This window comes from Armigeres subalbatus, chromosome 3 (assembly GCF_024139115.2).
Source record: "Armigeres subalbatus isolate Guangzhou_Male chromosome 3, GZ_Asu_2, whole genome shotgun sequence".
Taxonomy (NCBI): Eukaryota; Metazoa; Arthropoda; class Insecta; order Diptera; family Culicidae; genus Armigeres; species Armigeres subalbatus.
Genome location: NC_085141.1, coordinates 257,490,720 through 257,505,167, shown reverse-complemented (window position 1 = coordinate 257,505,167; position 14,448 = coordinate 257,490,720). Strand labels below are relative to the sequence as shown.

The window sequence follows — 14,448 nt, the reverse complement described above, 5'->3', positions numbered from 1 at the left end:
TTATTCTTTCGCACGCCCTATAGGAGAACCGTTACAATAATGCTGCTCTCTAGCGGCGGGAATGGGACCTTCCCTTCCCTGGGTGAGAAGCCCAGTAGTGTAAAATGAATCGCCCGCTTTGAGCGTGATTACAGCGGCACACTAAGAGTTAACTTTTGGAAATCAGTATGGCGAAAAGCATCTAATGTTTAATATCTCAAAAATAAGCACCTTAATCGAAAAAATATTTGGTAGGCGTAGTAGCGGACACCTTCCTACATGACTGGTACCAAATAGTTTTTCGTGAAAAGTTCCTACTGTTGAGAAATTCCGCGTTAGGTGTCTTTCGCCATACAAACTTCAGGTGGTTAACACAAGCTGGCTATTTTTACATATACGATAGCGCATGGATACGGCAGCGGTGTGTAAGAAACCAACCACTGTATGTGATTCATTGAGGAGATGAATCTTTCAAAGGCATCTCCAATCCTTGTGGACAAAACTGTATAATCAATGTGTGGAGAAGTGCAATTAATTAGAAAAACAAATGAAAAAAAACTCAGTACCAGGAAGAATTATGAGAAGAAGAGAATCTGAGATCCAAAAAACCTTATCATTCATTGTGCACGTGAAATCCAGGGTTGTTAAGGAGATACTGAAATATTTTCCGCGCCAAATACTCGCCGACTAAAATTTAATCGCGCGGTAAGAAATTCAATCCGTGCCAAATCCACGCGACCCAGAACTAAATAAGGTCAATAAGCGTGAGATATCAATTTTTGTTATCACAATTCTCTGAACGTTTTCCTTCAACTGCTTCAACTAATATAGTTTTTATATGAGATGAAATAAGACGCATCCTAAATCATTCAGGCCCATTAGTCTTTCATCAGTCGTGGTATCTAAAGTGGAGAAAGCTCTATTATCGGCAAAAGAAATAGCGCTTTGTTCTTTCTTAGATATTGAAGGAGCCTTGGATAACGTCAATGGATCGTTCCATGTTAAAAAGAAACTTCGACACACTATAAAACAAATACACAAGAGGACCGTGTGTTTCACACATACATTTGCGCAAATTGTCAAAGCAAATCAATGTCATGTGTATAACTTACGACTTCGCTCAATCGAAACTCATCATCCGTTCATGAAACATCCACACGGTATTAACGTGTGAAATAAATAGATTTGGATTGAATGGCTTGACATGTTCGCTTGTTTTCTTAATGACTTTGATGTATAATCGTATTGAATTTTATTTGTTAATTAATGAATTTCGTGTTTTCTTTCATATATTACATATATTTCATATATTTACAATGATACAAGCTACAAGAATGCAATTTCCGCCCGGAGTCCGATTTCCGTCATCGGATCGAAACCAAATTTAATAAGCATTGTTTTGCTGAAACGTCCAACGAATCAATGGTGGAGGTGTATACAAAAACAATCTTTCATTGGTTTTCAATTCTCTAACGTTAATCGAATTCCGGACGGATGAAATGAAATAAAAACAAATTTTGTACAAATGTATAAAATGCCTTCGCAGGTGAATCTATGACAAAAGGTCGAAAGACAAAAGGTCGAAAGGACAAAAGGTCGAAAGACAAAAGGTCGAAAAGACAAAAGGTCGAAAGGACAAAAGGTCGAAAAGACAAAACGTCGAAAGGGACAAAAGGTCGAAAGGACAAAAGGTCGAAAGGACAAAAGGTCGAAAGGCACAAAAGGTCGAAAAGGACAAAAGGTCGAAAAGGACAAAAGGTCGAAAAGGACAAAAAGTCGAAAGGGACAAAAGGTCGATCAAGTACAAGTTGATAACAAGTTGGGTGTATTCCGAAAAAAATTATGAAATGCATTTGACTTCAAGTAGAAATAACACGCTCATCATATCATTCAAAGTTGAAGAATGAGCAATTTTCAAAGAAGGAGTAATTACTATGAAACAATATTATGAATATCTAGATGGTTCTGTTAGAGATAAAAAGATTGTTGATTTAGGAAATGAATAAAACTTGTATTGCGCGAGACAGAGTTGTCCTATACAGTTGCCATAAAAAGTTGCTCTTTTATTTTAAACTATGTTTAGCAATTAAATGAAATTCATTCAATGAGTGCAAATAATAGATGAAAATCTAGGTTTTCTGAATGTCGCTTCGATCTGTCAAAATAGTGCACTCCGCCGTCATGCAGGCGCACGCATTGAAAATACATCGGCGTGTAATATACGCCGGTGTATTTGATGTACGGCGTGCACTATTATGACAGATCGAAGTGACATTTAGAAAACTCAACATCCATCTATTAGTTGTACTCACTGAATGAATTTTATTTATTTGTTAAAAAATGTGAAAAATAAAAGAGCAGAGTTTTTGTTCACTGTGTTGGGCAACTCTGGTGCTAGATTGACTCTCTCCATTTCAGTTCCTTATCCATTCCGACCTTTTGATCTTTGAGCTTTGATCTTTAGTTTCTTTCGACCTTTTGTCCCGTTCGACGTTCTGTCCGTTTCGACCTTTTGTCCCGTTCGACGTTTTGTCCTTTCGACCTTTTGTCCCTTTCGACCTTTTGTCCTTTTCGACCATTTGTCCCTTCGACCTTTTGTCTTTCTACCTTTTGTCTTTCGACCTTTTGTCCTTTCGACCTTTTGTCTTTCGACCTTTTGTCCCTAACCCTTCGCAGGTGTCATGGTCATTGGAATATTTACAACGGACACTCGAATCGATCCTTGCTGTCTCCATCGTCAGTGGATCAAACAACCTTCACTTCTGTCCTACGACCGATTCCAAAAGAAGTCTTTAATTGTCATCCACAATGCCAAGAAGTATCTGCTGGCCATGACATGTTGATTCCAGCTTGTCGGTATGCATGTCTCTTCGAAGGAATTAAACGTTTTGATGAGGCATTCTGTTACACGAATGTTAAAGGGAAGGAAAATATTCATGTTATTGACATAATAGAGTATGGCATTTTGTAAAGTCATGTTTCCTGAACCTACCTGGTATTTATTATGTTTATTGTATTGGTTAGCTTCTGATAATTGAATTGTTCGATGTTCCGAGAACTTAGGGAACTGCTGCCACATAGGTTCTTAAGAAATGCTCTTGCTGCGATATTGGTATACTCGACTTTGCCAAACTCCGGCTGTTTATACGAAAAGGAGAATATTTTTCATGAGCACGGTTTTTAAAATATTTTTCATGGAGAAAGTAGAATCAGCTTACCTCTGTCAATAGGAACACATTTTCTAATCCGATTTTTCTCTCTATGGACTAAGATAGACAAATGCTAAATGTAAGAACTTTTTCATAAACAATCAAATAGATTATTCTTCATAAGAAAGTAATTTGGAGCTTTTTAATTAAATGGCTTTACTTATTTTCATAACATAATTTAGCGCTATCAAATTTAATCACCTGTGTATTTCGTTATCTACATGTTGTCTACTTGCAGTGTCTCGAATTAATTCAATTAGTTTTTTTGTTTTTAACCAGAATTTTTGGAAAAAAAATAAATTACTACAAAATATTAGCTGAAAAAAGTTAGTTTGGACGAAACATGTGCTTTCTCTTCCAAAGAGTGACACAATTAGATGTGTTCCAATGCCTACTCAAGTTTGATTTAATCAAATCATGACATTTGTTAGATTAATATATGAGATCGCGGTGTATCAAGTATGGAATTTGCTATAAACATTGTCATTTGAACTGAGTTTGTGAAGAACATCTCAGTGATATGCAATGCAATAGATTCCATGGTGTAAGCTGATTGAAATTTGTATATTTTGAAACACATGGGTCAAATTTGTATTTATTATGAGTATCCGTTGTTATGCACATCAATTCGTGGTGTAACAAGTGGAATACGACATAAACATTGACATTTGAACTGCGTGTGAGAAGAACATCTCAGCGATGTGAAATCCACTAGAGTTGATGGTGTAAGCCGATTGAAATCATCCATATTCCGAAAAACATGAATCGAACGTGTATATTTTTATCAGTGCACGATTATTACTAAATGAATTCACACCATGCTTGCAAAAAGAGAAATCTCTTCGGAGCTGGGAAGTTCGTCTATCACAGTATGGGCAACAAAAGGTTGCCCTCAAGGAGAAGTCCTCTCACCACTAATATGGTCCTTAGTCGTAGACGACGTTTTAAAAGGCTTAGCGCCAATTTCTTCACCTCCTTGTAGGATTTGCTGATGATATTGTCATCATAGTGAGGGGAAAATTCGACAATATCATTTCTGAAAGAATGCAACGGGCTTTAAAATTCACTCAATTATGGTGTATTCAGTAAAACCTTAGCATTAATCCGTCAAAAATTGTAATTGTACCATTCACTAGGGAAAGGAAACTTGATTCAAAAGCTCTAAAGCTTAGAGGACTAGAATTTCAGCTTAGTAAACAGGTCAAATACCTGGGAGTCATTCTGGGTTCTAAACTAAACTGGAATGCTCATATTGAGAGAAAGGCAACCAGTGCCTTCTGGATAGGCTCTAAAATATTTGGAAGAAAATTGGGCTTAAAACCAAAAATGATAAAGTAAATCTATACTTCCATTATTCGTCCAAAACTGACATAGGGTGCTCTTGGAAGGGAGTTAAAGACAAAAGAGGCTACTGCACAGAAGAAGCTGACAAAGCTGCAAAGGTTAGTGTCCATTGCTATAACGGGAGCGATGCGTAGCACCCCTTCAAAATCGTTAAATGCAATTCTAAATCTGCTACCATTGTAAGAATTTGTGCAGTTAGAAGCGGAAAAGAATATGGAAAAACTTTAACGATTGAAGTTATTCAAGCCAGGCGATTTGGTGGGCCATTTGAGTAATTCACAAAATTTGGGTCAGTGATGGATATGAATGGAGACTGGATGAAACCTGTGGAGAACTATGACATTCCTTATAACATATGTGAGCCATCACGTTTGGATTATGAAGTCGGAGGTCCCACTGTTCGAGACGGTTCCATAAAATTCTACACTGGCGGCTTAAAAATCGGAGCAAAAACGGGAGCAGGAACATTCGCTCCTGGGATAGCGATTTTTTCTTCCTGAGCAATGGAGGGGGAATCTGCTCAACAGACATCCTGGGTTGTTCAGGAAGTGCGGGGTTAGGGACCACTTCCAACAGCAAACGAGGGAGGCAGGACTACATCCCCGACCCGCTAAACCGTTTCCATTGCCGCCAAGCCCACAGTCCCTTCGGTACAACCAGAAAGTAATGCTTCAAAGGGGGCCAGTGCACAACGCACCCTCGAGGTTAGCGCCTGCTTCCCTCTGCACGACTGATATCAAAAATGAGGATGCCGCGTGCACCCCAAATTGACCTATCTGCGACAGGGCCTATTCGCCAACACACAGAGGGTGCCTGCGCCTGCCCCAGCCTTGACGAGGAGCCCTTTCCGTCCTCGGGCTCGGAACCCGCCCGGTTGACCGACGCCGCGAAAGCGACGATACCATGTTGTTCTTCGCGCGGCCACTTGGTCGATAAAAGGATCGAGTTCGACCACAGAGCATGACCACCGGTATGACCCATGAAGCCGACTCCGATCCCTTGGACCACCTCTTATTTGCGCCTGAACTAGCCATCCTTGAATCCACGCGCCACCTTCTGTGTAGCTTCGAGACGATTTGAGCGATAGCCAATAAAACGGCGTTCCAGCCAACTTCATCTTTACACATCCTTCGAACTAGGTTGTCCGGGGTAGTGTCCAGACCACATGTGGCAAGCATGTGGTCACGCATTGCGTGAAAACGTGAACACACGAACAACACGTGTTCCGCCGTTTCCTCTAAACCTGCGCACACCAAACACTCGGGCGATGCCGAGCAAGCCAGCTGCGTTACCTGCACTGTGATTTTGCAGCACGCTTAAACGCCGGGCACATCGAACCCCCCATGGGGTGCTTGCTGTTCACAGCTTTGCTGGAACAAATCAAACAATTGGGAGGGTTCGTGCAGCATTGTGCCTTATGTCCCTTCAATCCGCAGCGTCGGCAGAGATTGCTTCTGTCAGGGCCTTTGCAGTCCCATTGCTTGTGCCCCGGTTCCAGGCACTTGAAGCAAACTTCGGGTTGCTCGTATATGCCCACAGGGCATACCGACCATCCCACCTTGACGCTCCCTAACTTGACTACCTTGGAGGCGTCCGCTGCAGATAGCCGAACCAATGCTACTTGCGTCTGCGTCCCTGCCGGACCTTTCCGTAGCCGAACGGCTACGGTGGGCGTCTCCACTTCACACTGTCGCCGCAGTGCCGTGACGAGCTCTTCGACTTCGGTGATCTCGTCCAGGTCTTTAACCCTTAGATTCACCTCCGTCGTGAGTGCCCTCACCTTGACCGTCTCGCCAAGGACTTCCTCCGCCAACTTCTTGTAGGCGGCGTCCTTTTGCGAGACGCCCCGCTTCAGCTCGATGATCATCTCACCCATCCGGGTACGTCTTATTCGACGTACGTCGGCGCCGAGTTCACCGAGCTTGACGTCACTCCTCATCGCCATCAAGACGTCCGAGTACTTAGCCTCGTCCGTCTTGATGACTAGGGCATCGCCCCTGGAGCGATTCGCGCCTACCCTAGACTTCTTGCTACCCTCATTCGCCTGGGCCTTCTTTTACGCCCTTGACGTCTTCGGTTTCCTTTTGTTTTTGACCAGGGTCCAGGAGGCGTCATCCCCCTCTATTTCCCTGGTCTGGTGCGGCTGAGAGCTCTCAGCCTGCCGTAACCCCTTACCACCATCTTTCCTGGGTGGACGGACCTTTCCAGGTCCTTCTTTCGCCGGTTTTGGAGGTACCTGGCCGGGGTTCAGATTCCCAGCCCACTACCCTTGTTCGGGGTAGTAACCCTCCGCGTTTTGGAGCGGCCTCCAGGGAGCTCATCCCCTGGAGACTGTCTTCCCCGTTTTTGTGTCTGCTCCGTTGGAGCAGTCACCCCCGACGTGCCCGCAAATACTTGAGCCTCAGTCTGAGTAGACTTTGGCACCACCGTCTTCGCTGGCGCGCCCTCGGTCGATTCGACCTTGCCCGAGTCCGCGAATCCTTGGGCCCAGTCGCAATGGGAAACTATCCTACGGTGTTCTAAGCGAAGATTTTTGCTATAATGAAATGTACTAATATCTGTCTTGATAGGAAATATAGATACGCGAATATTTGCATTTTCACGGATAGCCAAGCGGCACTCAAAGCATTGAGTAGCTTTAAATGTACGTCAAAACTTGTCTGGGAATGCATTATTTTATTGCGAAAGGTGTGCCAAGTGTACTCCGTAAATCTGTACTGGGTTCCGGAACGCCCGGACATTGTAGCATTGAAGGTATGAAAAGGCAGACGATCTGGCGAAACAAGGTTCAAACACACACAGTTTATTGGCCCAGAACCTTTCTGCGGTATAACATACTGTGCCATTATTAAAATGAAATTGAAATCCTGGGATGCACAAAGGTTGATGACCAACTGGTTGGTCGCCAAAAATGTGCTCAATCAAAGAGATTTATAATTCCCAATGTTTCCGTAATCAACAAGCTCTTGGAGCTCAATAAAAGAGCTCTTTGCACCTTTACTGGCCTAATAATCGGACATTGGTTCAGGACAGGTTCAGAATGATATTTGTCGTTTCTGTAACATGGAACGTGATACCTCGGGACATCTGCTTTGCAGTTGTGATGCATTGTACAAGTGTAGATCTAAACTTCTATATAGTTTCTTTATGCAACCAGGAGAAATTTGGACTGCAAATCCTGGAAAGTTAGTGGGTTACCACAAAAGTTCAACTCAATGGACGCAGTGGTTCTACGCCCCAACAAAAAAAATGATTCTAAACTATAACTTCACACATGTATATACCAAAATGAAAAGCAAACTATTTCTATAAGAACATTTTCTTAGAAAAGCTTAGGCATGTTTTGTTCTGTGTGTGTTTTTTTCTTGGAGGTGTTTTTTTTCATGCAAACTATACAAAATTCGGTACAAGATGCATTGGTATACAAGGACTCAGGCCAAATGTACTCACAATAGATAAATTAGAAAATAAAATAATTCACTGCCGGAACCGTAATTTTACCTGGAACAATAAATCATGTAAATCATGCAGCAATTATTAATTACAAGGCAAACTTGTATATTGTTAGGTAATAGAACAATTCGATTATCGAAAATCCTCCTTTGATTCTTGTGAAAACTTTCTCCAAGAGTTCATGCGGGAAAATCGTGAATTTTTTTTGCGAAAATTTTTCCAAAAATGTTGACGGAAAATCTGCCACAATTTCTCGGCCGGAATTCCTGTGTAGATTTGACTGGAAATCTAGCGGAGAACCCCGAATATCTCTGAAAATTCCTTAAACATTTCCTGCAGCTATTCATCATTTGGGTGCAAACTGTTTCCAAGATTTTCGTGATCTTTTTAAAAAAATCTCAAGGAATTAAAAAAAAAATCCACCGAAGTTTCTTCAAAAAATCAACTGCTATAGGTACTACTACAGAATTTACTCCAAAATTGTCTGCGGAAACTCTTCCGAGAAAACCCGTGGAATGTTCACTAAAGTAGTCCCCCTGGAATTTCATGCTAAAACTCAGGGTTTTTTTTCGTTAATTTAATTGAATTCTCTCGTAATAATTTGCGGAAAATCTTTTACAGAATTTTTACAGAAATTCTTGCAGTCATCGCTTCAGGCTAATTTTTCATGGCTTTGTGAATTTTGCAAAACTTTCTCCTAGCATTCTTGCTAAAATTCTTCCAGGAATACATGCCCCATAAAGTCCTCGTGAATCCCAGCGGAAATCGCATGGAAAACCTTCCGGATTTTTTCTCGTTAATTAGGGGACGAATTCCAGCAGGTTTTTTTTTCAGAAATTCCTGCGGTCATCGCATCATGAAGTTCAGATCTGAAAATTTGTTTTTTTTTTAATATTTGTGAAAAACGACGCCTCGAAGACAGCGTAAATTCCTTTGAAAATACCTTCGGAGTTATCCGAAAATATCGCAAAAAATGCGTCCCTGCGGGTTTTTTTTTTCGGAACTATCTATAGAAGTTTACCCTTCTATCGAATGTGATTCGTTAGAATCATTTCCCCATTTGATTTTTTTGGCGTAAACGAGAATGCGCATTAACTTTTATTTGAAAGCGTGTTCGTACGTAAACAAGAATATGGGTGTATACCTTTTGTAAGAAAACAACTAATTCTTGACAAGAAAACTTTAAAAACATGATGTGATGGTTTGTCGTCAAATGTTTAATCTATCAGAAACTGATAATATATCTCTCTAAATTATGACGAAAGAGACGAGATAATAAAATGGGCGTTGATTAAATATAGACATATTTAGCATAAGTCATGTTTCAGAATCGAATAAAAATAACTATAAGTGGCCTCCTTCCCCTCATAATGCTCAAGAGTGTAATAAATTAGCATTAGATTTACCATTTTATTTATAAAATCTTCACACACCACTAAATCTGCGCCGAATCCGCGCGAGGTTTTCAAATCGATACGTAAATCAGCGCGAAATCTACGAAATCCGCGAAAATAGCGAAAACTCGCGTAGTCGTAAAAACCCTAATATACGATGATTTACGAATGCAAAAATGGTAACTTGCTTGGCTTAGAAACCTCGCAGTTAATAACTGTGGAAGTGCTGAATGAACACTAAGCTGCAAGGCGGCAATTTCCCAGTGGGGGATGTAATGTCAATAAGAAGAAGAAGAAGTATTCCTCATCATCGAGCTTCAACGTACACTGTTGAAATTGTATGAGAAACTATCTTTGTGGTTTCCGTCTCGAGCTGAACAGTTTGATGACATGAGACATTGATGCTACTCAAGATATTGTAAACTATTACTTGCTCTTTGAGGTACTTCCGAAGGGGAATCTGATGGGATCTTCAAAAAAAATCTGATGGAATTTGTATGTAAAGGATTTGTATTAAAGAAAAACTTCCGTAGGAATTCTAAATGGATTTTCTAAAAGAATTCCAATACAAATTTTAAAAAAAGTTCTCGGGTATTCAATCAATATCTGGATGATTTTCAAAGAGATTCCAAAATAAATTTCCGAATAAATTTCTGAATAGATTCCCGAAGGAATTTCGAAAGACATTTCAATGGAAATTCTAAAGAAATTTCCTTAGGAATTCCTAGAAGAATTTCCAAAGATCCAAAAGAATTTCTGGAAGAGTTGCTAGGAATTTTCGAAAGAACTTTCGAAAAAGTTACTGGAGGAATTTATAAAGAAATATCTGGAACAATTTACCCTAGCAATTCAGAAAAAATGCAAGGGAATTCCTAAAAGACTTTTGAAACTTAACCACAAGCTTAACTTGGCCATTTGTTGTCCATCATGTTGTAGTGCATGTTTGGTTTCATCACCAATACTGCCGCTAACCGCAAGTCGAGCACATCTGTATATGGGCCTCCATATACAGATGTGCTCGACTTGCGGTTAGCGGCAGAATATCGGTTTGATACTTATTCTTATAGTACTGGTACTTTGGTTGCTGGGTCCAAGCAAACAGATGTTGGTAAAGCGAACAGGAGCGACATTAGCAATCTCATACTTTTACATCAACTGTGTTTTTCAACGAACTTCTAAAGGAATTTCATCTTGAAGAAGTTTGCAAAGGAATTTATAACAGCATTTCCGAGGAATCTGCTTTAGGAATTTCTAAAGGAGCACGTTAAGAAATTTACAAACGTATTTCCTAATGATTTACTGAAGGAAATGTTTTACTGAAAAAAGTTTTCTAATGTTTCTTTAAAGAAATTACCTTAGGGTAACGGTACCAATAGTGGAGGTATTAGTAGATCCAAAAAAGAAAATATTTTTAAAAAATTGATAATTATGGGAAATTTACAGATTTATTATCTTAGTCAATAGATAAACTAATAAATTTGCTAACAAAAATGAGATAGATGTCATTTAACATCAACATAGTGGTGCTCTCCATTGGTTTCTTGTAAGACTCGCCACTATTGGTACAGTTGCACCACTATAGGTGCAAAGGAGTCAATTTTGTTAAGGAAAATCATTGTTTTCAATAGTTTTTCAAGCAAAATCTAAGGATAAGTTGCATTTAACAGGATATTTTAAGCACGGCGAATCAACTGAAACCATCGTAAAGTGTATAAATATGATAAATCCAACCCCACTACCTCCACTATTGGTGCTACCTCCACTAAGGGTACGGTTACCCTATTAAAATCCAGAGATATTTCTAAGGAAATTTTAGAAAAACGAATTTTCGAAGAAATTTTAAAAGATTTTCTGTAAAAATCTCCAAAGTATTGTACAATTTTTATTTCCAAAGGTTTTCTTAAGAAATTTTCGAAGGAGTTCCTAAATGAATTTCTGAAGGAATTGCCAGAGTAGTTCGTAAAGGAATTCAAAGAATTCAAAATTTACAAGGAGTAATACATTAAGCACTGATCCAGCACACGTGTAGTAGTTTCCAAGCTACCACATGGCAGTGTACCGGAGTGTGGGACTCTCACCCACTAAACCATCCTTGGGCTCCAACCCTAATTTCCCCCTGGAACCCCTTTCCAGCCATACTTCTGAATGATAGGCTGTACTTTTTTTTTACTAATTTTATTTGCTAATTATCTAATACATGCATTCATGCATTCATCTCTTAGACTAGGTGTTCCGTGTTTTCTTAACACTATCATCCTTATTTGCTATGTTACATTGTTAGTTATTGTTAGTACATTTCAATTGCCTCTGGCAGTTAGAATATTTCCTCTGGTTTTTTTTTTTTTTTTTTTTCTTTTTTTTTTATTTGCTAATTATCTTATACATGCATTCATCTCTTAGACTAGGTGTTCCGTGTTTTCTTAACACTATCATCCTTATTTGCTATGTTATATTTTTAGTTATTATTAATACATTTCAATTGCCTCTGGCAGTTAGAATTTTTCCTCTGGTTGAATTGGACCATGTATAGGCTGTACTTAATGTACTCTTTCATACAGACATAATAGTGGTGACGCATTTATTTATTTATTTATTTATTTCGTCAACCGACGTAGACTAGTACAAATACGTATACATGTTTTTTTCTTTCGTAATGCTATAGTAGATTATGAAATATAATAAAAAACATTTAAAAAAAATTTTTTGCTAAAGTTGTTTGTAATTATGAATTTAAATTGTTGAATTTCTTATGTTTGTTTTTTGAAAATATTGTTTAATGTTATGCCGAGACATTGTTAAGTCAATAGCTTCGCAGTGTTGATTATAAACAGCCATCATTCGGTTAAGAGGTCCAAATTTGGCATAATTTTGTTCGGCGGTGGTTAGTAAAAAATAATGTCCTATGTTTTTTTTCCTATTTTTGTCCTATTTAATTTCAACAAAATTTCAGTTGAGTCAACACGTTGAGATACTATATCGTTAACAAATGAAACCGTTGCAAACTCTCGACGCTGTTTCCATGTTTGTATGTTTATAAGCATGCAACGTGATTCATAAAGCCCTCTGTACACCTCCCGTGAACGTGAACATGAACAAGAGGTGAGAAAGAGCGATAATTTCACAGTGAACATCGTCGTGGACAATCGAGTCTAGTTGGAAGTGTTGAATTATTGCCCACGAATGCAGGCAGCAAGTAAGTGTGCAGTAGTAAACGAAGAAAATAAAAATGAAACATATTGTCGCATATATGTATACGAATTATTTGAGTGGGTAATCTAAGGAACAATGTTGATCAAGTTATTTAATTTTAATCGTAATTTTCGTTTAAATATTCGGGAATTTTTTTATGAAAAGTCAATAGTTACATATACTTAATGATTTCTGAATGGCAAATTTTCAACTGTGCTACCAAATGTATACATTTTGCGTTCAAAGTTGAATTAACAAGTTCCGGTGGTCAATTGACCTGAATCCAAATATTTTCTTTCGACTGGTATGCATCAAAGGAGAGAACAACACATTTTGTTAAATTATCTATATAATTTTGTACAGGATCATTACATACACAAATTGGGTCATACAGAATTGCTAGATTTTTCTATGTACAAGAATGTTGGCCTACATTTTTAATGATTTTCTTCGAAATGTATAAACATTAATTTATCAAATATTCGTTGAATGAAATAATATTAGTTAAATAAATTGATAATGCAATTGAAATGTGAAGCAATTTGTAATGTTGCAAGAAGCAAATCTACTGAACAGAGAGATACGAAAATAAAACAAGAATTAGATGGAAAGTAATCACTCATGAACTCGTGAGGATGCGAATGCGTTTTGTCGATGATGATTTTATTTAACTCTAGCGAGTTTGAGTAGTTCTGGCAAACCTACCCACGAAGCATGTAATTCACATGATTCATTCTGTTTCATACATTAATACAATAATGTTCAATTATGCAATTATAGTTAAGAAAATACGAATGTACGAAAAGAGAAGAAATTTCTTCAAATTTTCTATCTAGTGACTTCTACCCCATTTGAACGATTGATTTTGACATGTAGTAACAAGTTTAATTTGATGAGGAATTTTTTTACTTTTGCTAGATACAATTTTGGCTTTCTCTTTTGGCTTACATTTGTTTAATACTTTTCTTTATCTCTTTTTTGTAAATTTACACAGGATTCTGTTTTCAGACGATTTTTTTCGCTCGTATTTTTGATCGTGTGACTTCAATTTGCCACCAAACTCTTCGCAACATGTTTCAAAAAATCCAGAATAAATCAAAGAAAAATCACATGATAATTAATATGGAAATGGAAAATTGAGAAAATGTAAATCGTTTAAAAACAGAATCCAGTGTAGTATCCATTTGTTCGAACAGTTTTAATTAATGTTTGAATATTTGACAAGAGTTCGCCAATAAAAAATTCCAATTTTTGCTCAAGTTTTGGTGTATAAAATTCAATTGCTCACATATCGTATCGTATATAATTGTTGTGCTTACTATTGAAAGTCTTAATATTCATTTAGTATTTTTTGCTGTGCTGAGATTTTGTTGATAGTCATTATCCAAATTATGTAAATATGTCACATAGACTGTTTGACAAAACAAGATATAACTTTCCTGAGTTTTCATGGAATTCATGTTTTCTGATTTTCAAATAAACACCTTTGTAGCATGCGTATCACGTATGTCACCGACCCTAGTTCAATTCCTTAAAATCGCATTTCTTGCGGCATGCCGTATATAATTCTAGACTCCATAATCCAGCGACTCATCAAGTCGATGCCTTTTGCAATGCTTATGCACTTCGTTTTGGAAGTGTCGTTTTACAGAGTCATCGCTTTATGGTTGTTCCCAGGGCAAGCTGTTCCCATGCTACCCGTCGCACGATAGTGCCGACGGTGTGATTCTATATAATGACTTCAGGTACCTCCAAATGGAAGCTCAAGTTAAGTTAAGAATTTGAATTAATAAACAGTCTAGTTTGAACGTTCGACGAGTGTGTAACGTTTTAAAAGATATCACCCGCCGAACAGTTAACCTGTTACATGGCGACCAGTG

General features: G+C 38.3%; 1 protein-coding gene across 5 annotated transcripts in view; it reads left to right on the top strand.

Annotated features, from left to right (window-relative positions):
- Positions 1-14,448, top strand: part of LOC134223780 (uncharacterized) — a 145,631-nt gene that overhangs the window by 36,171 nt on the left and 95,012 nt on the right. The window lies entirely within an intron of this gene.